The 26,706-nt window shown below is 44.4% G+C and overlaps 1 long non-coding RNA gene across 2 annotated transcripts in view; it reads right to left on the bottom strand.

Moving 5' to 3' along the window:
- The window catches only part of LOC307192603, a 140,282-nt gene that overhangs the window by 70,632 nt on the left and 42,944 nt on the right, over positions 1-26,706 (bottom strand). For both annotated transcript variants that reach the window (XR_013830142.1, XR_013830143.1), the window contains exon 4: positions 8,016-8,252. This is a non-coding gene — a long non-coding RNA (uncharacterized lncRNA). The remainder of the gene's footprint in view (positions 1-8,015; positions 8,253-26,706) is intronic.

Below are 26,706 nucleotides of genomic sequence, written 5' to 3'. Positions count from 1 at the left end.
AGGACACATGTACCCCAATGGTCATTGCAGCACTATTTACAACAGCCAGGACATGGAAACAACCTAAGTGTCCAACACCAGATGAACAGATAAAGAAGATGTGGTACATATACACAATGGGATATTACTCGGCCATAAAAAAGGAACGAAATAGTGCCATTTGCAGAGACGTGGATGGACCTAGAGACTGTCATACAGAGTGAAGACAGAAAGAGAAAAACAAATATCGTATATTAACGCATATATGTGGAATCTAGAAAAATAGTACAGATGAACATATTTCCAGGGCAGGAATAGAGATGCAGACATAGAGAACAGATGTGTGGACACGGGGTGGGAAGGGGAGGGTGGGATGAATTGGGAGATTAGGTTTGACATAAATACATTACCATGTATAAAATAGATAGCTAGTGGGAACCTGCTATACAGCACAGGGAGCTCAGCTTGGTGCTCTGTGACGACCTAGATGGGTGGGCTAGGGAGGGTGAGAGGGAGGTCCAAGAGCGAGGGGTTATATGTATTCATACAGCTGATTCACTTCGCTGTACAGCAGAAACTAATGCAACATTGTAAAGCAATTATAGTCCAATTAAAAAAAAAAAAGAGAGAATGAATGAGAAATTTCCAGACTTGTTGAAAGACTCAAACCCTCAGATTAAGGAAGCCCAGTCAATTCCCTGCAGGATAAATAAGGAAATCCCAAAGTAGATACATCATAACAAAACTGAAGAACATCAAAAACAAAGATTTTAAATACGAGTCAGAAACCTTCAAAAGGAAGGAATTATATTGAAGGCTGACTTCTTACCAGCAATGATGAAAGCCACAAAAGAGTGGGCTTTTTTTTTTCAATATACTGGAAGGAAATTATGATCCTCCTGAAATTCTATACCTAGTCAAATTAATTTTCCAAGAATGAAGAGAAAATAATTTACCTTTAGAAGAACAAAACCTGACAGAGTTCAGCTCAACAGGCCCTTACAAGCAGAAATTCTAAAGAATACAAAAAGTACTAGAAATTAAAAGAAAAAACACTTGATAACCTTAAATTTTGAAATTTATTTTTGTTAAAAGACATCTTTAAAAGAGAAAACAAGGCAAATAATGGAAGAAGATACTAGCAATACATGTAACTCACAAACTTTGGTATCCATCATATGTAAAGTGTTCCTACTAATAATTAATAATAAGACAGCCCAATAGAAAAATGGGCTACCAACTTGAACAGGCATTGCACACAACAGAAAATTTAAATGGGCAATAAACATTTTAAATGCCCAAATTTATTAGTAACCTAGGAAATGCAAACTAAAATCACAACGAGATGCCACTATACCAGGTTGTCAAAAATCTTGAAGCTTGATAATACCAAGTGTTGGCTTGGATATGAGGCAACTAGGACTTTCCTACACTGCTGATGGGACAGCAAACCAAGAGCAGGACGTTGTGGAAGATAAAAGCAGAGGGAGGTTTGAGACGACCTTTCTAAAAAACTTTAGCTGAGACTGAAGAATGGGGAGTTGGTCAGACCAAGTGACTCCAGGCAGAGAGAACACTTTGTACAAAGATCTGAATCGGAAAAGGACTTGGTGTGTTTGAGGACCTGAAGGACACGCAGCATGGCCAAGGCAGGAGCAAGGGGCACAGGACCAGAGCAGCACGGGATTAAGGCTGAAGGGGCAGCAGGAGACCCATGTCCCTTCAGGCCACCCTAAGGATTCTGATTATTATCCTGAGCCATCGGAGGTCATCGAAGGCTTTAAGCAAAGGAATAATGTTCTCAGATTTGCATTTTTTCAGGGATCTCTCTCTCTCAATACTAGGAAATGGGTTGAGTGTATGTGTGGGTACGAGTGGATACAGGAAAACCACTTGGCCTTTTGCAATAATGCAGGCAATCAATAGTGATGACAGGGGCTGGGGGGAGGTAATCAGATTGTGAATATTTAGGAAGTGAAATTAGCAGGTCTTGGTGATGGCTTGGATGTGGTGGTGAGGAAGGAGGGAGACGTAAAGGGTGACTTGTGATGTCTGGGGTCTGACTTGCATGTGGTGCTGTGCACGCACTCAGAGAGGAAACCCTGGCAGAAAGCCAGCTGGGTGTGGGGCAGAGAGGTCATTAGTCCAGTTCTGCACATGCTGTTTTGAGATGCTCGTCTTGCCTCGAGGTAAAGATGTAAAGGGTGCATCTGACACATAAATCTGGACCCAGTGGTGTCCTGGAGCGGGCTCACACGTGCTCTGCGTCTCTTACCAACTCTGCAATCACTGATACTGTGTCAGTACCTTGATCTTGGCCGTGGTGAGAATACTTACACCATGGAAATTGGCAAATGCTACGATTCCGGGTTTTTCCCCTCTGGAGAATCGGCTGTTAACCATTTACCTGCACCCACTCTTTGCACCAGAGCAGAAGCCTGGTCTGAAATATAAAACTTTCAGGGAGGCCTCGGGGGCTCTCAGCTGGGCTTCATTAGCAGCAGCTCATTTTCCGCACGGAGCCCAGAGTCCAAGCAGGGAATGTGCTCCCGCCATCCCCGTAAAACTGCCTGCTGTTGACACACGAATGGCTTCCAGACAATTTGGACAGGTTGGGGATAGTTTTATAAGAAAAGGAGTGAAAAAGAAATATTTGTCCATGAAACCCAACTCCCTCCTGGCTTTGGCCTGGTAGTGTGGCAAGGCACGTGGCAACAGTGTTACGGGTTTGCGTGCACGTTCCCCTTACCACTTTGGGGACCATCTGGGCCTGCTTCCTTAGGAGCCTCTGTGGCCTGATGCCAGCCCTATGGACACCAGCACCAGGCCTCGTGCACACCCAGCCCACCCGATCGCCCACCCAGGCCTAAGAGCCCGGCCAGCAGCCCGTCTCCAACCACACAGCCTGCCCGGCAGCCAGCGGCACGGGGAAACACGGTGGCCGAGGCTCTGCCTCCTGGGGCGAGACGTGTGGCTCAGAGAAAGGCTCCCAGGGCCGCAGGGCAGCTGTCGGACATGGCTGGGATGGCAGCCCTGCCTGCGGGAAGTCGCAGGGCACCTCCAGAGATGCAGCCCTAAGACGTGACCGTAGCCGGCACCTGCCTCCAGGCTGGGACGCGCCGGCTTCCCCAGCATGGTCACATGCAGTCTCTCATCTCTGTTTTCTACGACAGCTCTGTGGAGTTGAAAGCACAGGGTCACTGTCTTCCTCTGTTTTACTAATGAGGTAACTAAGGTTCAGAAAGTGTGGCTTTTCAGCTCCTTCAAATTAACGTGGACCACCCGACGACGCGTGCTAAGCCTGGGTACAACCCACTCCAAGCGTCTGCCATTTCTCTGGACCCGGCATCTTGTGCTTGACATCCCTGGCTTCCTGACCTCCCTGTCTTCCCCTGATTTGAATTCCAGGTAATGGAATGCATTTGTACTTATAATGGAATACATAATTCTACATATAACTGTGTCTACTAGTAACAGTATATAGTTTGCCTTCTGAAGCATCTCAACAGACTGCTTTCTATGAGGTCCCAAGAATTCCAAGCTGTGGTCATCATATAGGTGTTAACATGTACACATAAAAAATGGTTTTAACAATAGACTTTCTTCTAAGTATAAAAGTAATGCATGCGTTCATACTATAAAATTTAGAAAATTAGGGAAATCATCCATAAGTAACATTCAAAAGGAAAGTATTAAGATAAATATCAGCATAAATATACAGTCCACCAAGATGGTGACTATCTTAAAAGTACACTCATCTGAGTATGTGAACAACGGCATTTACAATATAATGAATATTCACGTGTGTGTGTCTCACCTGTGCGCATTTTCCATGTCTCATCCTACAGTCTCCTCTCAAATACCCGAGATGGGCTGTGAGACACACACTGAGTCCGATGGTCTAGGAGGTCCCCAGGGGTGCTCACCTGCTGCTGTTCACCGGCATGGTCCCTGCCACACGGAGCAGGATATTCCAGAAGTGACAGGTCGTGATTCCAAAGGCTGGATAATAAAAACACCACGGCTTCCTCCTTGCTCTCTGGGATCACTCCCTCCGAGGCAATCAGCCACCACGTTGTGAGGACCTTGTGGAGAGGGACTGAGGTTCCCTGACAACAGCCGTGGGAGGTGCCACCGGAGGCAGACCCTCCACCCCCTGCCCAGCATCCAGAGGCTGCCGGCCCAGCGACACCTGGACCCCAAACTCACGAGAGGCCCTGCGCCAGAACCGCCTGCTGTGATGCTCCTGAGTTTCTGATTTGCGGAAACTGTGGATTAATAACCCTTTATTGTTGGTTTAAGCTGGCAAGTTTGCAGCAGTAGATAACTAATACGCTGGATTTAAACCAGGCAACCTAATGAAATCCGGACTCGGTCACTTCCTAGGTAAGTGGCCTTGGGAAACTCACTTCATCTCTTGTTTACAAATTCTCTGAAACTGAGGGAACATTCCCCTCAAAGCACTGTTTTAGAGAGTAGATGCAGCCACACAGCACAGAGGCCTTGGCACAAGGCGACATTCTCGGGGTGACTAATTCACACCGGTTTACCCAGAGCTCCCTCGGTTTAGCCGACAGTCTGGCACCAAGACACCTTGCCCCAAGCTGACGGAGACAGTTGGTCACTCTAGCATTCATTGAAAATTGGTTGAGGGTGAAAGGCGTCCATGGTATACAGTTAAGCAAGGAAGTCTAGAAGCTGCAGGTAGACTAGCCCACACTCTACTTAGCCACACACAGAGATTCCAGATGTAGGATTTCATCACCGTATCTGTGAGAACTGGGTTCCAGGCTGCTTGTCTTAGAAGTTCTGCAGTGACCCCAGCGATGCCTGGTCTGCTGGGAACTCTGCTGCCTCCACCACTCTGGTCTCAGGGGAGAGTCTGGGCCTGCCCTGGACCGTTCTTTCTGAAGGATGGGATGGGGCCTGCTCCACACACCATCCACAAGACTATCTAGAACATCGCACTTCCTCACACACTGCTGAAGCTGGAGGGCACGGAGAAAAATGCAACCTTACAGATGCTACAAATGGCCGCTCCAGAACCCAAACTCAGAGCTGACCTCAGAGGCCCTCACCAGGCAGGGTCCCTGGCCAGCCCTGAGTCGGCCTCCGCCAAGGTCCCAAGCACCACCCTGGAGGGCCCACCTACCTCTGCCCTGCCTGGAGTTATCACCTGCAGACCTCCTTGTACTAGACATGAATAAATGCCTTTCATTCCCCTTGGCTCCATTTTCCAAAGAGCGACATCTGGGAAGCAGAGTAAAATGCTCCTTCCCCCGGGAGCACAGTTTGCCTCAGCGAAGGAGCCCAGGAAGGGAGAAGCAGGCAAAGACGGGAGGGCCCACCGCTGGCCAGGACGCTGAGGCGGGTGCAGACTGACAGCACCTTGCCGTCAGGGGGAGCCCGTCCCCAGGCAGGCCAGGTCTGCTGGTAACTCTTGAAGAACAACCTGCTTTCTGTCCACAGTGATCATTTCAGAAGTCAAGAATAAAGGTAAGGAGTCCTGAATGAGTTTTCTTTCTTTTCAAAACAAAATGACACAGACCTGGGCTGGACCATTTGACAAACTCCAGTGCTTCGTGGATTCCCTGTAATTGGGAGTTTCTGTCTTCAACTACCGAATTACCCACAGCAGATGCACCAGGGGAACCGGGTAGGCTGGGTAACACACAGGAGTGATTAGCAGACAGACCCTGATGCAGCTGGTCCTGTGGATGGAGGTAGGAAGCTCGGGGCCCAGACGTGAGTGAGCACGTGTGTGCGACAAAGGCTGGGCTTCCTGCCAGTGGCACCTACTTCACGCATCACATGTCTCATTGGAGAGAAGAAGAATGTCTTCCAGAAATCCAGGCACCCCGACACCTGGTTTAGTGCTCTTTCCAGCAGCCTGAATAAAGTGACTTGCTGCTTTCAAAATCAGGTCAAAGTAAATCAAGGGGAAGGAAGTTTTGACAAACAGGCTTCATTCCATCTGGTAAACAAGAGAAAAAGGAAAAAATTCCAGGCCAAGCCTTGTAGAGAGAAGCAGTAGTGAGTGCGCAGCCTGCAGGACACAGGGCGAGTGAAAACACCGAAATTCCGGCGCCAAGACAGCTTGTCTGCTAGGATGCTACACCGGGCGGGGGAGCGACAGCACCTCCCAAGCTTGGTTTCCTAGGGATTTGCTGTCGTGGGGCGGATATTTAGAAGCGAAGCATCATGCCATCCGCGGTTCCCCAAGACAGCAGGAAGCATCCAGGCCCCTGAAGAGTCAAGACGGACCTGCGCCAGCTGCCCCGGGTGACGGATGGGAAGGGAGCCCACGCTGACTGAACGTCCTCGAACTTCCACATGTATTCATTATGTCAACTTTGCAACAGAGGACAGTGTTACGCACCCCAACTTTATGAATCACATCGAGTGACTTGAGGGCACGCGCTTAAGAAGCGGCAGCTCCCAGGGCGAGCTGCTGCCATTGTTCTAGAGTGAACGGCCACCTCCAGGCTGTGACCACGGCATTGACCATCTGAGACCATCTCCCACACCAGGGGCAGAGGTACTGTTTTCTAGCTCAGTGCAGGTTTCCCTGGACCCACAGCCAATCGTAGCTGGCCACTCATCAGAGCTTCTCAGCAAGCATGAGCCTCGAGGCTCAGCAGTTTCACTTCTGCAATCCTGCCTTCCGACACTGGGACTTAGGATACTTTCCACAAGATGGAGGGAGTATCAAGGTAACCGCATAAAATTCACACTCATTTATGCTTTTTTTTTTTTTTTCAAACTTGAAAATTCAAATTCCCCATCTGCTCCCAGATCCTTGTCTGGCATTAACCAGACGCAGTGATACCCTTACATTATACAGTGGGTGCAGAGTCAAGGAAGTGAATTGAATTTACAGCAGTTACCCTTTTTTGCCAAGAAACTCATCCAACTGGGGTTGGAAAACCAACCCTCAAATGTTGGGTATTAATTGGACCCTTGGCCAAGGCAATCGCTCTATCAGCCAATTAAGGCCCATGGAGCAAGAGAGAACTGTCATCCAAAGCCAACACACACAGCTCACGCCTGGTCACACGCCATTTCCTCCCGCCACCCCTTCATCTCCAGCGACTGGAGTTTCCCTTCTTCAGTCTGCTGGCAAAATCAGGGGGCTTTGAAAGCTCTCCAGGACCCAGCTACCCATGAGTATTAAAAAAAAAAGCCACAACTAGTTATTGAAACTTGTGGAAAGTTTGTGAATTTTCAATGCGGGTCCAGGAGGAGTTTGTGTTCTTCTGGAAAGAGACGATGACAAGCAGGGAACCAAGAGGAGTGGGAATTCTGGGGGCCGGTGGGCGGGTCGAATCAGCATGGAAGACAGTTTCCCACCATCTTTCTTTCCAATGTGGAAAGGAATCCGTACTCAGGACCTGCACTCTATCGTGAGTATTTCTAGCTCAATAGGTACTAGTAACAAACGTGTTGCCCATCTCTTATTAGTAAGACACACCAACCAGAAGCTTCCGCATCACTGGACTTCAACTGGAATCCAGACCGTGTCACTTTCTAGTCAAGAAACCCTGGGCGGGAACTTAAAACTCTCAAATGTCCATGCTGTCGACCTCGGTTGCCAAATGGTTTAAGTGAAAACTGCTTCACACACTTAACACACAGTACATCTCAGTAACTTAACCACTGGCACTACTGCTCCCCGATGACCATTTCCCCCAATCCTCCCTAAATCAGTAGGCGATTCCCCTCCACAAAAACAAGTATGAGATTGGATGTGAATTCAAGCCCCAAATCTGGATGACTGTTTGCTAACAGAGGCTGTGGCGTTCCTACGCGCAAGTACATACATGCAGCCCCGGTTAAGCCCTGGGAGACCTTCTGGTGGACTGCGGAGTGTCGGTACGCAGCCCCATGTGTAAGAAGCAGCAAGACTCTTTTCATATCTGACCAGAGGGGCAGAGAACCGAGGCAACTGCAATACAATTTCGGCCAAAGAGGGCAGGTTCACTTGAAAGATTCCAATCAGTCAGGGACAAGTAAAGGCTTTTTATGGATGGAATTACCTGGAAAGTTACTTCAGGCTCCCACAGCATCAGCATCCAGGGACGTGGCTCCCTCCAGCGCACAATCCGTGTGGTCGCGCACAGATGCAGTAATAACCGGTTATGATGGGCTGAGCTGGGGAGAAGGTAGGGGACATTCCCCGGTTGACAGTCATCGGCTCATGGGTCTCGATGGCAAAAGAAGTTGTCACTTGACTGAGTGGTGGCTCCGTGGGGCAGTGTCAGCAAGATCTACAGCTGGAAGAAAGCCAACATGATGGTCAAAAGCACAGAAACATTATATTTTGACCTTTCTGGCGTTACTGCTGGCAGTTATCCAAGATTTGGGACAGTCGGTTTTTTCCATGAAAAATTTAGTGGCTACCGCAATAATTCATGGAGTATCCTTAGAATTCTTTGCTTCCAAGCCAAACACGAAGAGTGTTATGAAAAAAATCACCCAGTGCATTCACCTGCGCTCGACTTCCCCATCCTTCGTTAAACCTTGTCATCTTCACATTTCTTGACATGCTTCCCTTTCCCACATCTGCCCTGACTGTTAAAGCAATACTGATGGCCCATCCACCATGTATTTTTATTGAGTTTCCTCAATATAAGTGAAATAAGTGGACAGGAGGGGACTGGGTTAGGACTGCACATCGGGAAAATGCCTGTGTACTCTAAGTGTTCAGGGCTTAGTGACAAAGCAATCCATCCACCGTGAGGGTCAAGTCATGTGCCAAAGACTCTGAAGATTTTAACAGAGAAGATGGAAAATTCTCTTCCAGGCAAAGAGACCCATCAAAACAGACTCTGCAGACTATAAAATGAGCCACAGGGGATTCATAGATGAGCCAAAGGCGTGTCCTGGGCGGATGGCGCCCCGCCTTCCCCACCTTGTGCAGCCTCTCCCACGGCACCAGACCATGGTCTTTCCAATCCCTGCCTTGCCCCAGGGGGCATGTTTCTCCACCCACTATTAGACACAGTCTGTGCGGCATCCAAGGCCTAATTCCCAGACACCGAGGGCAGGAGGGACCGGCTCTTCCTCCAGAGGACACTGGTTCTAGGGGCCTGAAACTTACAACTTAACCTTTAAAAACTGCAATTTTAAAATATGTTGCATTTGTAAATTGGAAACTCATGAATTCTTTCAACCGCAGAGAAATGACGACATTAATAAAAGCCCTAATGAAATAATAAAAAGCAGGGTGCTGTTCAGGGGCCTCACTGCCATCTCAACACCCACGGATGAGGCAGGTGAAAGCCAAGATGAGTGAGAGGGCCGATTGTTGCCCCCCGTCCTGAGCACCGGAAAGTCAGGCTAGAGCTCTCACCTCCCTCCTGCTAAGAGCACGGGCCTGGGTCCCAGGTGCCAGGAGGGTGAGGGAGGGCAAGGGCTGACTACCGTCTCCACGGCCCCAGTGACCCAGAGCTTTCTGACTGTTCCACCACAGGATCCCATCCACATGCCATAGAATAGGTACTTCTCTGCACGCTTTACAAATGAGGATTCCAAGACACAGAGACTCAGAGTAACTCGCCCGTTACACAGTTAACATGTTGCAGGACTTGTGATCAGAATCAGAGCCACGACTGTTGGGCACGCAGTATTTGGCACAGATTTAAAACCCATCTTAACCACTGTATCAGCACATCTCAAACCTGACCATGCATTCCAGCCACCCAGGGAATCTTGTCGAAATGCAGATTCGGATTTTATCGGTCCGGTGGGGCCTGTGACTCTGCATTTCTGACCGGCTCCCAGGTAGTGTGGGTGCTGCAGGTCTTTGAGGAGTGAGGTGCTACATAATGCTCCCTCCTCTACATCTAAAGGGGGTGCCCACAAGTGGGAGAGGGAGGGGTGCCGAGGGGGCAGAAGCAGGAAGGGAGCAAGCTTTCCTTCCACAAAATGTCCCGTCCCCTAATGTGCATGTGACAGTTAAGAAACTCTAAAGTCCAAAACTTTCTTCCATGAACTCTCTTAACTTGGAATCGAATTCAGGCCCTGTGTGTCCATCTCACATATGCGATGTCTTTTCTGGAACACCTGGGCCTCAGCAGATCGGCCCAGTTTTGCATCGTAACAAATCAGCCTTCAGGAGGAAGACTCTCCCCCAGGATGAAACCTCAGGACAGGGTAACGGTCACAGGTGAATGAGTCCTGCCACACACTCTGTGGGGAAGCGCAAGCTGCTTCCCCCCAGGGACACCCCAAAGTCAGCGAGGTCATCCAGGACTGGCCTCTGCCTGGGAGTGGTATCTACTGCTCAGTGACACTTCCTTCTTTGTGGAGTTTTTGGGGACACTTCACGGAAGCTGTGCTTTATTTTCACTGAGAGCATCAGGGGTGACCCTCGAGAGTGAGGTCAGGACACGGAGGGACACTTCAAAGACATGTGCAGGCCTCTGAGACTTCGGCCCAGCATGCACGACAGGAAGGAACTCGGGGGCTGGGCCTGGGCCTGAGCGGGTCAAGCGTCGCCCCCGCTGGCTTCTTGTGTCGCCCTTGGTTCCTGCTCACTCGGGGGCATCCTCCGTCTCCCCCACACGCGTAGCCTCTCACAGTTCTGGAGGCCAGCAGTCTGAGGTCACGGTTTCAGCGGGACCGCGCCCCTGCAGAGGCCCTCAGGGAGAGCCCGTCCTCCGCCTCCTCCAGCTTCCCGTGGCTCCAGTGCACCTTTGCTTCGGCTGCATCGCTGCAGCCTCTGCCTCTGTGGTCCCACGGCCTCTCCTCTCCTCCCTGGGTCTCCCTCCTGTATGTCTCCTATGAGGACACCTGTCATTTGAGTTCGGGCCACCCAGATAATCCAAGATGACCTCATCTCCAGATCCTTCACTTGATCACATCTGCAAAGACCCTTTTTCCAAAAAGGTCACATTCACAGGTTCTGGGAATTAAGACATGGACATATCTTTTGGAGGGGCTGTCATTTCAGCCCCCACTATGTAGATAGATATTATTTAGGGCTTCCATTAATAAGCTCCATTTTATTAAATTCCTCCAGTGTTCAATCTAATTTATCCTCTTCTCCTAGTTGCATAACTATTGCAACTTAAACAACTGTGAGTCCCCAGCATCAGTTTTACCGTGTCATTTTGGGCCACAAGCTCACAAAAGACTACATTTTTAAAAGGATGATTGTCAAACCAGATGCCAGGAGCTCTCCTGAGACACTCTATAATTCAAACCGCAGGCTCCCAGGCTCTGTTTTAAGAAGGACAGTCCTGTAATAAAAATACCATATGTACTTCTCCTTGCCCTTCCACAGGCTGAGTTGCACAAAAGCCTGTCACCTGTGAGCAGGCGAGCTTCTGGAACCTGATGGGTGGGTGCAGAGCAAGTACTTGCTTGAAATCTTTCAGCCGAGAAAGAGTCACCATGTCCACAGCCCCAAGACCGGGGTTCCAGGGATGCAGCTGTCGTAGAAGGAATGTCTATGGAGAAAGGTTTTTTAAGAGTAGCCCATTTCTTTAATCTTCCATTCCTCACTGCTGAAAGAACTAAAAAAAACGTAATTTGTTTGGGCCAGTGGAAGAGGAAGACTGGGGTTTATTTCTGCTTCACTTCCAAAATGCAAACAAGCAAAAGAAAACTTTAGATTTTCTCTGCATCCCAGATTGGTCAGGGTGGGAATTTGCCGCATGGCTGTCAATGAAAGTGGACTGAAGTGTGATTGGATGGGTGTAAGGCAGCGTGCCCAGAAGAAAGGGGAAATGTAAAATGGACTGGAAAAGCTAAAAGAAAGAAAAACAAGTCTTTATCAAGAAAAGATTTAAATACACAGCAGCTGGGTATAATAAATATATTTGTTCATTTTAATTGATCAAACATCTCTCTTAATCTATAACTTTCGTTTTTCATGTCAGTGAAAATTCTCTGACTCAGCGTATAAAATAGCTAATAGAGTTTTTTTATTGCCACAACCTAGCCATATTTCCTTTGATGTGCCAAAATAAAACATAAAGAAACTCTGGTTATTGTTTTTAAAAGACTTAATTCCAGCCGTCATATAACATCTCTCTGGCAACATGAGAGCGACACTCAGCCCAGTTAGGAACACAAACCCTCAGCAGCACTTCTGGTTTCTAGACACCATCTAACGTCTGGCTCACTTCTGTTCCATGTTATCTTTCATTTTATGCAAATACTTTTTTCATTTTTCCAATGTATTCTTGGATATATACAGATATTTACACACCAAATTACATGAAGAATTCAGAAAATGCTCCAAGTGGAAACCACCTTTACGTCTCTTTTGTTCTGGGTATTTCAGGCAAAGAAAATTTAATCCATGTAAGTGTTCATATAAGTAGCTCCAACAATCCATATACGTATCTCAACATTTATCTTCCTTTTTTCTTTGTTTCTGTTGGAAGCTTCTTTACTCAAAAAAAAAAAAAATCTTGCAATACAGCATCCCTTTGAATAGAAATTCCATTAATAGGCCAGGATTATGTAGGAAATAAAGTGAACTAGGACCGGTATTATTCACTTATACTTACAGTTTAATACCATATTATTAAATTTTCAGTTCCTATTATTAAAATGACATTTATATCCTGTTCAACTGCCTGGATAAAAAAAAAAAAACAGCTCTTGAGAAGCATGGTGTCCAAATGCAGAATAAACTATAATACTTAGAATTAATTGCTTCTATTACTCAAAAAAATAAAAAGTATAATGTAAATGCTAAAGGTTGCAAAGAACAGCTGGAAAATATTGCCCTCTTGATAGAAGTTACCTTAATTGTGAAATAATTCCCAAGCCAGAATATCATTATTTAAATTTGCTTTTCTGTCCCCTGGGCAATATTTTATTATTCTGTGTCTAACTAATAAAGTTTCCCTCAGTTGTTTATTTGCAGTTATTGCTGTCAGTTGCCAAGCCAATAAAATACATAAACTCTATTATCACAAGAAATATGTGTGTTTTATAGACATTTATAGTAAATTTTCTTTGCATTTTACAGGTTCTGTAACCAATACTGAGTCTCTAAACATCCAAGACAGCTTCTGCCCTGAGGGCAGCATTTCCCAGCTGCTACATTAAACATTAGTCACTACCTATTTTGTAAGATTTTTAAATTAATGCATGTTATGACTCCACATTTAATTAGTACTCCATTCATCCAACTGAGCACCTACTGGGTGCCAGGTGCTGTGTCAGGCCTGGGGGATGAATAAGATCTCACCAGTGACGGAGAGCTCAGTGTTTCCTCACCATATAGACAGTGTAGACCTTGGGAAGGGATAGTGAGGATACACCTTCCAGCTTTTACTTTAATATAATTTAAACAGAGCTTCTTTACCGGGGAATTCACAAGCCAATTGCCAAAACTAAAAGAAAATAATACTGATGATGATGATGATCATAATAATTATAGTAAGAAGAATATTTGAAGAACATGGAGGATAACATAGCAACCTAGAGAACAGAATCAGGGGACAATGGACCGAGTAAACAGGAGGCGGGACCAGCAGGACCAGCATCAGCCTAACCGGTCACCACAGCTGACATCCTGGGCCAGCTCTCGGTCCCCAGTACTAGTTAGATGCATGTGAGGGATATTTATACATAAATACAGTTGATTCTCCTTATTTGCAGTGCACTGACTTAGTGACACTGACCGGGGCTCCTGGGGAAACACAGGGCTAGGTTCCCATGAGCCTCTGGTCACAACATTCTTGTTAACTGACCAACACAGAACCATGCTTTATGTGAGCTTCTGTTCAGATACCCCTTGCTTAGTATCTACTGTTGACTCATTAACGCTGAGCTCATGGCCCACAGCACCGTGACTCAGGCCCGGATGAGGTTCACCCAGCACAGGCATTTTCTCCTTGAGGGGCGTCACAGCCCTCTTGCCTTTAGGAGGACCAGACAGCTTCATCACTCTCTCGGGGGCCACCATAAACACCAAAAAAGGACAAAAGTGCAAAAACTGGGCCCGAAATTGACCCATGAAAGGACACTTCTTTACGGTCTGAGAGGTGAACCAAAGACGTGGAGCGCCAGCCTGGCCTGGACCACGTGCGTCAGTCAGCTCCAACTCTTTGCTGCTCTGGGAATGACCACGAAAGCCCTGCTGAGTGCTGATCTGGGGGGTACGAATATACTGAGTAGTGAGTAGTTAGTAAGTAGGTGAATTCACAGATTCTGAGGGCCAGTTTTAGACTTTTTATTGTGAAAATGTTCAAACATACAGAAAAGTAGAGAGACCGTTGTCAACCGAAGACACAACCTAAAAGTTGAGAATTATGTTTTATTCGGGGACATTACTGAGGACTATAGCCCGGGAAACAGCCTCTCAGATCGCCCTGAGGAACTGCTCCAAAGAGGAAAGGGAGGAGCCAGGATACACAGGAGTTTTTACTGGGAAAAAAAACAAAAACAACAACAAAAACACATGTAGTCAAACATCAAAAGATGACTGCTAATCATAAAAAACATGCATTTCAAGTTAATGATTTTAGTGTTTTTCTATCTATGGGAAGATGCAAGAGCCTGGGCTCATTGAAATTATTCCTTAGATACACATCTTAACTATCTATGGCCAGAATCCTGTTTTCCTCCATCCCAAGTTCCCTCAGGGTACACTGTCAGGTCAGCTACAGAGGCTGATGGCTTGATGGTTTCAACAACCTTTGTTTACTGATATGGCAGGAGACATTCTTTGTCTTCTCATTAATGTTTTTATTCTATCTGAATCTCTTTTTTCAAAATTACCTCTATGGAGGGGTGGAGTCAAGATGGCGGCATGGGAAGATGCAGAGTTTGCATCTCCCCAGAATTAGGGCACCTGCTGGATGCTGGTGGGGGACCTCAACGCCCAAGGAGATGGGAGGACCCCCCAAGCAACTGGGTAGGACATAGGGGTAAGTGAGGGGGGAGAAGTGGAGGCCGGACAAGACCGGCACCCCTGAGGGGTGGCTGGGAGCAGGGAGAGGTTCCCACGCCTGGAGGGACTCGCAGGGGCTCGGAAGATCAGCAGGGAGTGTGCCTAGCATTTCCCCTGCCCCATCGGGCCCCGGGAAGCCTGCTGGGCTCCTGGGCCAGGTCCTCCGCCCTCCGAGGGTCCTTCCAGGCCTCGTGGGTCCTAGGGGCATAGGAGGGAGGCAGTGGGAGAAGAGGAGAGGCAGACAGGGAGGGGCCCTCCGGATCGGAGGATCAGAGGAGGCAAGGAGGGCGTTTCCCCCTCCCACTCGGGTCCAGTGAGCCTGCTGAGGTCCTGGACCTGGTCCTCCGCCCTCCAAGGCCAGAGGTACTCCTGGGCCCCTCCTGATGTGTTGAGCCTAAGTCCCGCCCCACACACACCCAGGGCCTTTTCCAGCCAGGCCTGTGGATCCCAAGCATAGGCCTTGCCTACCACCTAGACCCTGCCCCTGCCTAAGCCCTGCACCCCACAGCCAAGGCCTTTTATGGCTTTTTTGTTGTTGTTCCTCCTCTTTTTTTTACTATTGTGGTTCTGTTTTACCTTCTGGTTGTTGTTTCATCTACATTTTTATTTTTTTATTCTTTCTAACATATCTGTTAGTTTTCTAATCTTATTTTATTTTTTACTTTGTCACTGTTTCGCTTTTTTTTTTTTTTTTTTGCTGTCCCATGTGGCTTGCAGGATCTGGGTTCATGAGCCAGGGGTCGGGCTGAAGCTCCAGGAGCTCTGAGTCCAAACCACTGGACTAACAGAGAACCTCAGACCCCAGGGAATATTCATCGAAGTGAGGTTTCCTGGAGGTCCTCATCTCGGCACCAAGACCCAGCTCTACCCAACAGCCTACCAAACTCCAGTGCTGGAAGCCTCAGGCCAAATAACCAGTAAGAGAGAAACACAATCCCACCCATCAAAAAAAAAAAAAAATGAGATAACAAACAAATATGTCACAGATGAAGGAGCAGAGTAAAAACCTACAAGACGAAGTAAATGAAGAGGAAATAGGCAACCTACCTGAGAAAGAATTCAGAGGAATGATAGTAAAGATGATCCAGAATCTTGGAAATAGAATGGAGGCACAGATTGAGAAAATGCAAGAAATGTTTAACAAAGATCTAGAAGAACTAAAGAACAAACAGAGATGAACAACCCAATAAATGAAATGAAAAATACACTAGAAGGAATCAATAACAGAATAACTGAGGCAGAAGAATGAATAAGTGAGCTGGAAGACAGAAAGGTGAAAATAACTGCCAAGGAACAGAATAAAGAAAAAAGAATGAAAAGAATTGAAGACAATCTCAGAGACCTCTGGGACAACACTAAACTCACCAACATCCAAATTATAGGGGTCCCCAGAAGAAGAAGAGAAAAAGAAAGGGTCTGAGAAAACATTTGAAGAGATTATAGTGGAAAACTTCCTAACATGGGAAAGGAAATAGTCACCCAAGTCCAGGAAGCATAGAGAGTCGCATATAGGATAAACCCTAGGAGAAACACACCAAGACACGTATTGATCAAACTAACAAAAATTAAATTCAAAGAAAAAATATTAAAAGCAGCAAGGGAAAAGCAAAAAATAACATACAAAGGAATCCCCATAAGGTTATCAGCTGATTTTTCAGCAGAAACTCTGCAGGCCAGAAGGGAGTGGCAGGATATACTTAAAGTGATGAAAGAGAAAAACCTACAACCAAGATTACTCTACCTAGCAAGGCTCTCATTCAGACTCGACAGAGAAATCAAAAGCTTTATAGACAAGCAAAAGCTAAGAGAATTCAGCAACACCAAACCAGCTTTACAACAAATGCTAAAGAAACTTTAGGCAGGAAACACAAGAGAAGAAAAAGGTCCACAAAAACAAACCCAAAACAATTAAGAAAATGGTAATAGGAACATACATATTGATAATAACCTTGAATGTAATGAATTAAATGCTCCAACCAAAAGACACAGACTGGCTGAATGGATACAGAAACAAGACCCATATATATGCTGTCTACAAGAGACCCACTTCAGACCTAGGGACACATACAGACTGAAAGTGAAGGGATGGAAAAAGATATTCCATGCAAATGGAAATCAATGAGTAGCAATACTCATATCAGATAAAATAGACTTTAAAATAAAGACTGTTACAAGAGATAAGGAAGGACACTACATAATGATCAAGGGATCAATCCAAGAAGAAGATATAGCAATTATAAATATTCATGCCCCCAACATGGGAGCTCCTCAATACATACGGCAAATGCTAACAACCATAAAAGGGGAAATCAACAGTAACACAATAATAGTAGGGGACTTTAACACCCCACTTACACTAATGGACAGATCATCCAAACAGAAACTAAATAAGGAAACACAAGTTTTAAATGACACAATAGATCAGATAGATTTAACTGATATTTATAGGACATTCCACCCAAAAGTGGCAGAATACACTTTCCTCTCAAGTGCCCATGGAACATTCTCCAGGAGAGGTCACATCTTGGGTCACAAATCAAGCCTCGGAAAATTTAAGAAAATTGAAATCATATCAAGCATATTTTCTGACCACAATGCTATGAGACTGGAAATCAATTACAGGAAAAAACCTGTAAAAAACACAAATACATGGAGGCTAAACAATGTGCAACTAAATAACCAAGAGATCACTGAAGAAATGAAAGGAGAAATAAAAAAATACACAGAAACGAATGACAACAAAAATATGACGACCCAAAACCTATGGGATGCTGCAAAAGCAGTTCTAAGAGGGAAGTTTATAGCAATTCAATCTCACCTCAAGAAACAAGAAAAATCTCAAATAAACAATGTAACATTATACCTAAAGCAACTAGAGAAAGAAGAACAAAGAAAACCCAAAGTCAGTAGAAGGAAAGAAATCATAAAGATCAGGGCAGAAATAATTGAAATAGAAATGAAGAAAACAATAGCAAAGATAAATAAAACTAAAAGTTGGTTCTTTGAGAAGATAAACAAAATTGATAAACCTTTAGCCAGACTCATCAAGAAAAAAAGGGAGAGGATGCAAATCAATAAAACTAGAAGTGAAAAAGGAGAAATCACAACTGACACAGCAGAAATACAAAGGATTATGAGACTACTACAAACAACTATATGCCAATAAAATGGACAACCACAAAGAAATGGACAAATTCCTGGAAAGGTACAATTTTCCAAGACTGAACCAGGAAGGATTAGAAATACAAACAGACCTATCACAAGTAATGAAATTGAAACTGTAGTTAAAAATCTTGAACAAACAGAAGTCCAGGACCAGAAGACTTCACAGGTGAATTCTATCAAACATTTAGAGAGGAGCTAACACCCATCCTTCTCAAACTCTTCCAAAAAATTACAGAGGGAGGAACACTCCCAAATTCGTTCTACAAGGCCACCATCACCCTGATACTAAAACCAGACAAAGATATCACAAAACAAGGAAATTACAGACCAATATCACTGATGAACACAGATGCAAAAGTTCTCAACAAAATACTAGCAAACAGAATCCAACAACACATTAAAAGGATCATACACCATGATCAAGTGGGATTTATCCCAGGACTTCAAGGATTCTTCAATATATGCAAATCAATCAATGTGATATACCATATTAACAAATTAAGGAATAAAAAACGTATGATCTTCTCAATAGATGCAAAAAAGGCTTTTGACAAAATTCAATACCAATTTATTATAAAAACTCTCCAGAAAATGGGCACAGAGGGAACCTACGTCAACATAATAAAGGCCATTTATGACAAACCCACAGCAAACATCATACTCAATGGTGAAAAACTGAAAGCATTTCCACTAAGGTCAGGAACAAGACAAGGATGTCCACTCTCACCACTCTTAATCAGCATAGTTCTGGAAGTCCTAGCCACAGCAATCAGAGAAGAAAAAGAAATAAAAGGAATACAAATTGGAAAAGAAGAAGTAAAACTGTCACTGTCTGCAGATGACATGATACTATATATAGAAAATCCTAAAGATGCCACCAGAAAACTACTAGAACTAATCAATGGATTTGGTGAGGTTGCAGGATACAAAATTAATGCACAGAAATCTCCGGCATTCCTATACATTAACAACAAAAAATCAGAAAGAGAGATTAACAAATAATCCCATTTACCATCGCAACAAAAAGAATAAAATACCTAGGAATAAACCTACCCAAGGAGGCAAAAGACTTGTACTCAGAAAACTAAAACACTGATGAAAGAAACCAAAGATGACAGAAACAGATGAAGAAATATACCATGTTCTTGGATTGGAAGAATCAATATTGTGAAAATGACTCTACTACCCAAAGCAGTCTACAGATTCAGTACAACCTCTATCAAACTACCAATGGCATTCTTCACAGAATTAGAACAAAAAATTTTACAATTCATCTGGAAACACAAAAGACCCCGAATAGCCAAAGCAATCTTGAGAAAGAAAACTGAAGCTGGAGGAATCAGGTTCCCCAACTTCAAACTATACTACAAAGCTACAGTAATCAAGATAGTAAGGTATTGGCACAAAACCAGAAATATAGCTCAATGGTACAGGATAGAAAGCCCAGAGATAAATCCACACACATATGGTCACCTAATTTATGATGAATGAGGTAAGAATATATAATGGAGAAAAGACAGCCTCTTCAATAAGTGGTTCTGAGAAAACTGGACAGCTACATGTAAAAGAATGAAATTAGAACACTACCTAACACCATATACAAAAATAAACTCAAAATGGATTAAAGACCTAAATGTAAGACTGGACACTATAAAACTCTTAGAGGAAAACATAGGAAAACCACTCTTTGATATAAACCACAGCAAGATCTTTTCTGACCCATCTCCTAGAGTAATGAAAATAAAAACAAAAATAAACAAACGGGACCTAATTAAACTTAAAACCTTTTGCACACCACAAGTAAACCACAAACAAGATGAAAAGACAACCCGCAGAATGGGAGAAAATATTTGCAAATGAAGCAACAAAGGATTAATCTCCAAAATACACAAACAGCTCATGCAGCTCAATATCAAAAAAAAAACAACCCAATTAAAAAATGGGCGGAAGACCAAAAGAGACACTTCACCAAAGAAGACACACGGATGGCCAAGAGGCACATGAAAAGATGCTCACCATCACTAATTATTGGAGAAATGCAAATCAAAACTACAATGAGGTATCACCTCATACAGGTCAGAATGTCCATCCTCAAAAAATCTACAAACAATAAATGCTGGAGAGGGTGTGGAGAAAAGGGAACCCTCTTGCACTGTTGGTGGGAATGTAAATTGATACAGCCACTACGGAGAACAGTATGGAGGTTCCTTAAAAAACTAAAAATAGAACTACCATATGACCCAGCAATCCCACTACTGGGAACATACCCAGAGAAGACCATAATTCAAAAAGACACATGCACCCCAATGTTCACTGCAGCACTACTCACAATAGCCAGGACATGGAAACAACCTAAATGTCCAACAATAGATGAATGGATAAAGAAGATGTGGTACATATATACAATGGACTATTATTCAGCCATAAAAAGGAATGAAATTGGGTCACTTGTAGAGATGTGGAGGACCTAGAGACTGTCATACAGAGTGAAGTAAGCCAGAAAGAGAACAACAAATATCATATATTAACGCATGTATGTGGAATCTAGAAAAATGGTACAGATGAACCTATTTGTAGGGCAGGAATAGAGAGGTAGACGTAGAAAACGGACATGTGGACACAGCGGGGGAATGGGAGGAGGGGATGTATTGGGAGACTAGGTCTGACATAACTACACTACCACGTGTAAAACAGATAGCTAGTGGGAACCTGCTGTGTAGCACAGGGAGCTCAGCTCGGTGCTCTGTGATGTCCTAGATGGGTGGGATGGGTTGTGGGGGTGGGGTGGGAGGGATGTCCAAGAGGGAGGGGATATGTGTATATCTATAGCTGATTCACTTCGTTGTACAGCAGAAACTAACACAACACTGTAAAGCAATTTTACTCCAATAAAAACAAAACAAAATTACCTCTAATGACCTACATGCTTCAGAAAGTGGAACCTGTGCTTGCCCTTTTCAGATGACAGCAGATGAGGACATGGTCCATTTGGCTGACGGGTGCTCCCTCAGCTGAGTTCTTTGAGAATCAGTCATGAACAGAAACCATACTGAATCTGTCATAACCCACAAATAGGAATGATATAAATACATGTAAAAAAAAGGCTTTTATTAAAAAAAAACAGGGATTAATGGGTGAAAAGAGAATTTATCCATTGAGAAATGTGTAAATCATACTTCCTGTCAATTAGAGTCCTGCAGGAGCCTAAAGTTGACAGCATCTTGCAGCCAGGGATGAAGCAGCAATTACCCATGTTTGCAGAGCATTTTGGTGGATTCTAACCAACCTAATGTACTGTAGAAAACTGACCCCAAAAAGCTGGTCCAAGTAAGTGTCCTGGTTGGAAAAATCAGATGTGAACCCAAGTGTGGGCTACATGGGTGTGAAATTACTGCTCTGAGGAATTTTTTAAAATTTTAAACAGAAACCTCTTTACCCAGAGTTTACAACGCCAACTGCCAAAACTAAAAGAAAATTCTAACCAAATTGGTTAAAAAGAAAGGAAAAGAAATCCTTCTTTTTGGGCAAAGAAGTTAAGGATTCCTTTTCTCTAAGTTTCACATTCATCTTTTTTCAAAAATTTCTTCCCATAAAATGTCACAGCATAGTAAGCACTCGTACCATAAAATCTCAAGGATAATTTCTAAGCAGTTTTGTTTTCACTCACATTCCTGAAATGAATACAGAAATTGAAACGTCCGCCCCTCGCCTGTGAATTTCAGACCCTAAACACATACCTTAGCAGACTTTCAGAGACTAACACATTCTTAACCAAAGACCATTTGGATTACCTTTCCCTCTTCTGTTCATACCATTCTCCATAGCAGGAAAATGTATCATGTATCATATCATTTGCCCCAAACCAATTTTTCCGAGTTTCATGGTCATCATCTCCCTCTTCCTGGAACAGAAAGTCTTGCAAACTTTGCCAACAATAATTCAGACTTTACTGCTGGTCACTTCCTAGGCAAGGCTGTCTTGACAACCAATACCTGGCTTCCTGACGTGCCAGTCTATGTAATGAGATGTTGCTGCCCTGTCGGGTGTATAAATGTTTGAGTGGGATGCAAGGGAGAAAGGTTTACACGCAGCCTCAATTACCTACCCCTGACTAGTCAGGCAAGACAGAAGTAATTGGGATAATGGTTTCTGTTGGGGGTGGGGACAAAATTCAGGAAGCCAGGAACTTAAATAGGACACTGGCCACATGTTAAATTATGTCTCTCTGAGGCACCAGGATGGGGGAAGGGTTAGGGAGAAGTAAGCCAACACCAAATTAGGGTGGCTGGCTTTGCCCTTCATCAGCCCAGTGCTGGCTCACTTCCTGGACCATTCAATCTATCTTCATTTTTCTGGCAGTTGACATTTGCCTGCAACAAGGCATTCCTAAAACGATATGTTCCAAGAATGTCTTCTATTTACATTATAATATTCAACACAGCCCTTATTTCTTAATTCATATAAGTAAAGACATCTTAAACTTCTCATTTTAGTATACAGCAATAGTCTGTGCTCTAATCACATACAGTAACTCTCGGGTTCTTTCTGCCTGGTTAATTTCAGTACAATGTAGCCCTTCTCAGAATAAATAGTTTTATTTCTAAAAGAAAGAATAATAGGGAAGAGCAGGCAGTGAGCCTATGACTTCAGTAAGGAGTCGACTGTCAAATTTCAAATAATCATCTAAAGATTAAATGTCCCTTTTGAAAGGATCAGTAATAATTAGATGGTGACTACTTACCCATCCAACTGGGTTACTTTCCTTAGTAACATTCTTATCTTGGTTTTGGAAATTGTAGAGTGTCCAAAGAATGAACTCATAATGGAAAAATTTTGGGACTTCCCTGGTGGTGCAGTGGTTAAGAACCCACCTGCCAATGCAGGGGACACGGGTTCGAGCCCTGGTCCGGGAAGATCCCACATGCTGCGGAGCAACTAAGCCCGTGCGCCACAACTACTGAGCCTGCGCTCTAGAGCCTGCGAGCCACAACTACTGAGCCCACATGCCACAACTACTGAGCCTGTACTCCAGAGCTTGCGAGCCACAACTCCTGAAGCCCGGGCACCTAGAGCCTGTGCTCTGCAACAAGAGAGGCCACCGCAATGAGAAGCCCTCACACTGCAACAAAGAGTAGCCCTCCACTTGCCGCAACTAGAGAAAGCCCGTGCACAGCAACAAAGACCCAACGCAGCCAAAAATAAAATTAATTAATTAATTTCAAAAGGTTTAATATCAACTTCTGCTTCAATTTGGGGAAATTTTTTCTACCAAAATTAAATAAACATATCTATTTGTATAATTACTTGGTATTGTTGATGTTGAAAAATTTAATGAAATTAGGATTTTTTTTTTACTTGAAGAGAAACAGCATCATGATATTCCTCCCCTAACTCATCTCCTTCACATTCCATATTCATTGTTTCCTGAATCAAACACAATGTGTACATCATACATTAATCACACACCTGGGAGATTCAGCCACCACTTTTTTGACGTGTGTGTGTGTGTGTGTGTGTGTGTGTGTGTGTGTTAGAAGCTTATTTACTCCATCAGCCATGTCCTTATTGATTCCTTAACGCACTCAACCTTTCACCTCTGTAGACATACACATGTATTTTTGCCATGTGGACAAAATCTGGGCTTTATCTATTTGATTTGCTTGGGCTGAAGGTTCACTGGCCACAGGCTGGGTTCTGTTGCTCAGTCTTTCCACCAACTAAAGCTATTGGGAAAGCCATTCATACCGGCTCTGTGTTTGCAGAGGGGAACAAGATACTATAATTTGAGTTTAACAGAGCATGGCCAGAACGTATGTACATTACCCAGAGTGCAGGAAGGGCACTTGGCCAGGAGAAGCAGATGCATAGAGACAGGGGGTTCTTTCTACTTGCCTGGGCACTTGTCTGGGCCTCCCCTTCCTCCCTTTGGCCATAGCTAGCTCTTCCCTGGCGGACCCTGCCTGCCTTACTCCAGCACAACCAGTTAAGAAGCATGAAAGACAGCTTCAAGACGGCAGTGTAGGAAAATCCTGCACTCACCTCCTCGCCTGACACAACAAATCTACAACTACGTGCAAAATAATTTCCTTGGAAAGGAACCTGAAAACTAGATGAACTGAACCCATAACAAAGGTAGAGGACAGCGTGGGGATGGGCAGGAGAGGCAGAGAGAGGGTCTCACTAAGGAAAAACCCACACCTCACCCATGGCAATCCACAATTGGGAGGGATCACAAATGTACGAATTTTTTCCCTGAGGAGACAGGGATTTGAGCTTCACATCAGGCACCCCACCTCCCGGATCCTCCACATGAGAGACAAACCCCCAAACACCTGGCTTTGAAAACCAGCAGGAGGACGATCAGGCTGCAGGCAACAGAAAATCCACTCCTGAAGGGTCCACACGCAGACACACTCAACCTAAAAACCAGCACAAAACACCAGACTGAAAAGCACACAGACTGTAAGTGAAGGGGACCCACTTACTACTCTTGAAGCATCCGCCAGAGAGGTCGCAACCAGCTGGGATGCTCCCCAGGGACTGAGTCATGGCTGGATTCATCTCTGTGACCTCAGGCTGCCTTGCTAGCACCAGCGCCATGAGCGCCATTTTGCAATCCTCCCTCTGATCTGCCAGCTCCTGTGGGTGTGCCCCACTGAGAGCCCTGCCCACGCCTGCACCGCAGCCTCAGGCCAGCTAAGCACCAACCCCACCCCACCCCCAGGGTGTACAGTGGTTGAGGGCAGTCTTCACAGCCAGCAAAGAAATAGCCCCACCAACTAGTGCCCTGCAGGAGCAGCTATGGTCCTGCCCCAACAGGAAAGAACGTGCAGCCCAGGTAGGGGACGCCTTCACAAAAACGTGGAGGTTAAACAACATGCTCTTGAACAACCCACGGGTCATCACAGGAGAAATCATAAATACCTAGAGACAAATAGAAACAGAAATACAACATACCAAAATCTATGGGAGGCAGCAAAACTGGTTCTAAGAGGGAAGTTCATAGCATTACAGGCCTACCTCAAGAAACAAGAAAAATCCCAAATAAACAATCTAATTTATACCTAAAGGAATTACAAACAAAGAAAGAATGAATACTAAAATTAGTAGAAGGAAGGAAATAATAAAGATCAGAGAAGAAATAAATGAAATAGAAACTAAAAAAACAACAGAAAAATCAAAAAAATAACAGCTGTTCTTTGACTATATAAACAAAATAGACAAACCCTTAGCTAGAGTAAGAAAAAGAAAGGACTCAAATAACTTCAGAAATGAATGAGAAGTTTCAACTGATACCACAGAAATATAAAGGATCGTAAAAGATTACTTTGAACAATTATACACTAACAAATTAGACAACATAGAAGAAATGGATAAACTCCTAGAAATATACAATGTTCCGAGACTGAATTATAAAGAAATAGAAAATCTAAATAAACAAATAACTAGGAAGGAGATTGAATCAGTAATCTCAAACATCTCCCAACAAACTAAATCCCAGGATAAGACGGCTTCACGTGTGAATACTACCAAACATTTAAAGAAAGGTTAACACTCATGCTTCTCAAACTCTTCAAAAAACTGAAGAGGACAAAAGTCTTCCAAACACATTTTATGAGGCCAGCATCACACTGATACCAAAACTAGACAAGGATGCCACAAAAAAAAGAAAATTAAGGCCAATATCCTTGATGAACATAGATGCCAAATTCTTCAACAAAATATTAGCAAATTGGGACTTCCCTCGTGGTTCGGTGGGTAAGACTTTGTGCTCCCAATGCAGGGGGCCTGGGTTCGATTCCTGGATGGGGAACTAGATCCCACATGCATGCCGCAACTAAGAAGCCCACACGCCGCAATGAAAAAAGATCCTGCACGCCACAACTAACCTGGCGCAACCAAAATAAATAAATAAATATTTTTAAAAAATAGCAAACTAATGCAACAATACATGCAAAAATACATTGAAAGAATCATATACCACAATCAGGACTTCCCTGGCGGCACAACAGTTAAGAATCCATCTGCCAATGCAGGGGACACAGGTTCTATACCTGGTCCGGGAAGATCCCACATGCCACGGAGCAACTAAGCCCGTGCGCCACAACTACTGAGTCTGCACTTTAGAGCCCACAAGCCACAACTACTGAGCCTTCGCACCACAACTACTGAAGCCCGTGTGCCCTAGAGCCCATGCTCCGCAACAAGAGAAGCCACCGCAATGAGAAGCCCGCACACCGCAATGAAGAGCAGCCTAGCCCCCACTCACTACAACTAGAGAAAGCCTGCAGGCAGCAACGAAGACCCAACTCAGCCAAAAAAATAAATAAAAGTTTTAAAAAAATAAATAAATTTATTTAAAAAAAGAAAAAGAAACATATACCACCATCAAGTGATATTTATTCCAGAGATGCAAGGGTGGTTCAAACCCTGCAAATCAATCAGTGTGATACATCACATTAACAAAATGAAGGCTAAAAATCACATGATCATCTCAATAGATACAGAAAAGCATCTGACAAAATTCAACATCCATTTATGACCAAAAGAAACGAAAACAACCAAGTGTGCATGAAAGGCACGTGCCTCAACATAATAAAGGCCACATATGACCAGCCCAGAGCTAATGTCACTCTCAGTTGAAA

Source organism: Stenella coeruleoalba (assembly GCF_951394435.1).
Source record: "Stenella coeruleoalba genome assembly, chromosome: 10".
Classification (NCBI taxonomy): domain Eukaryota; kingdom Metazoa; phylum Chordata; class Mammalia; order Artiodactyla; family Delphinidae; genus Stenella; species Stenella coeruleoalba.
Note: the sequence above shows the minus strand (reverse complement) of the source record. Positions and strands in the feature narration are given on the sequence as shown.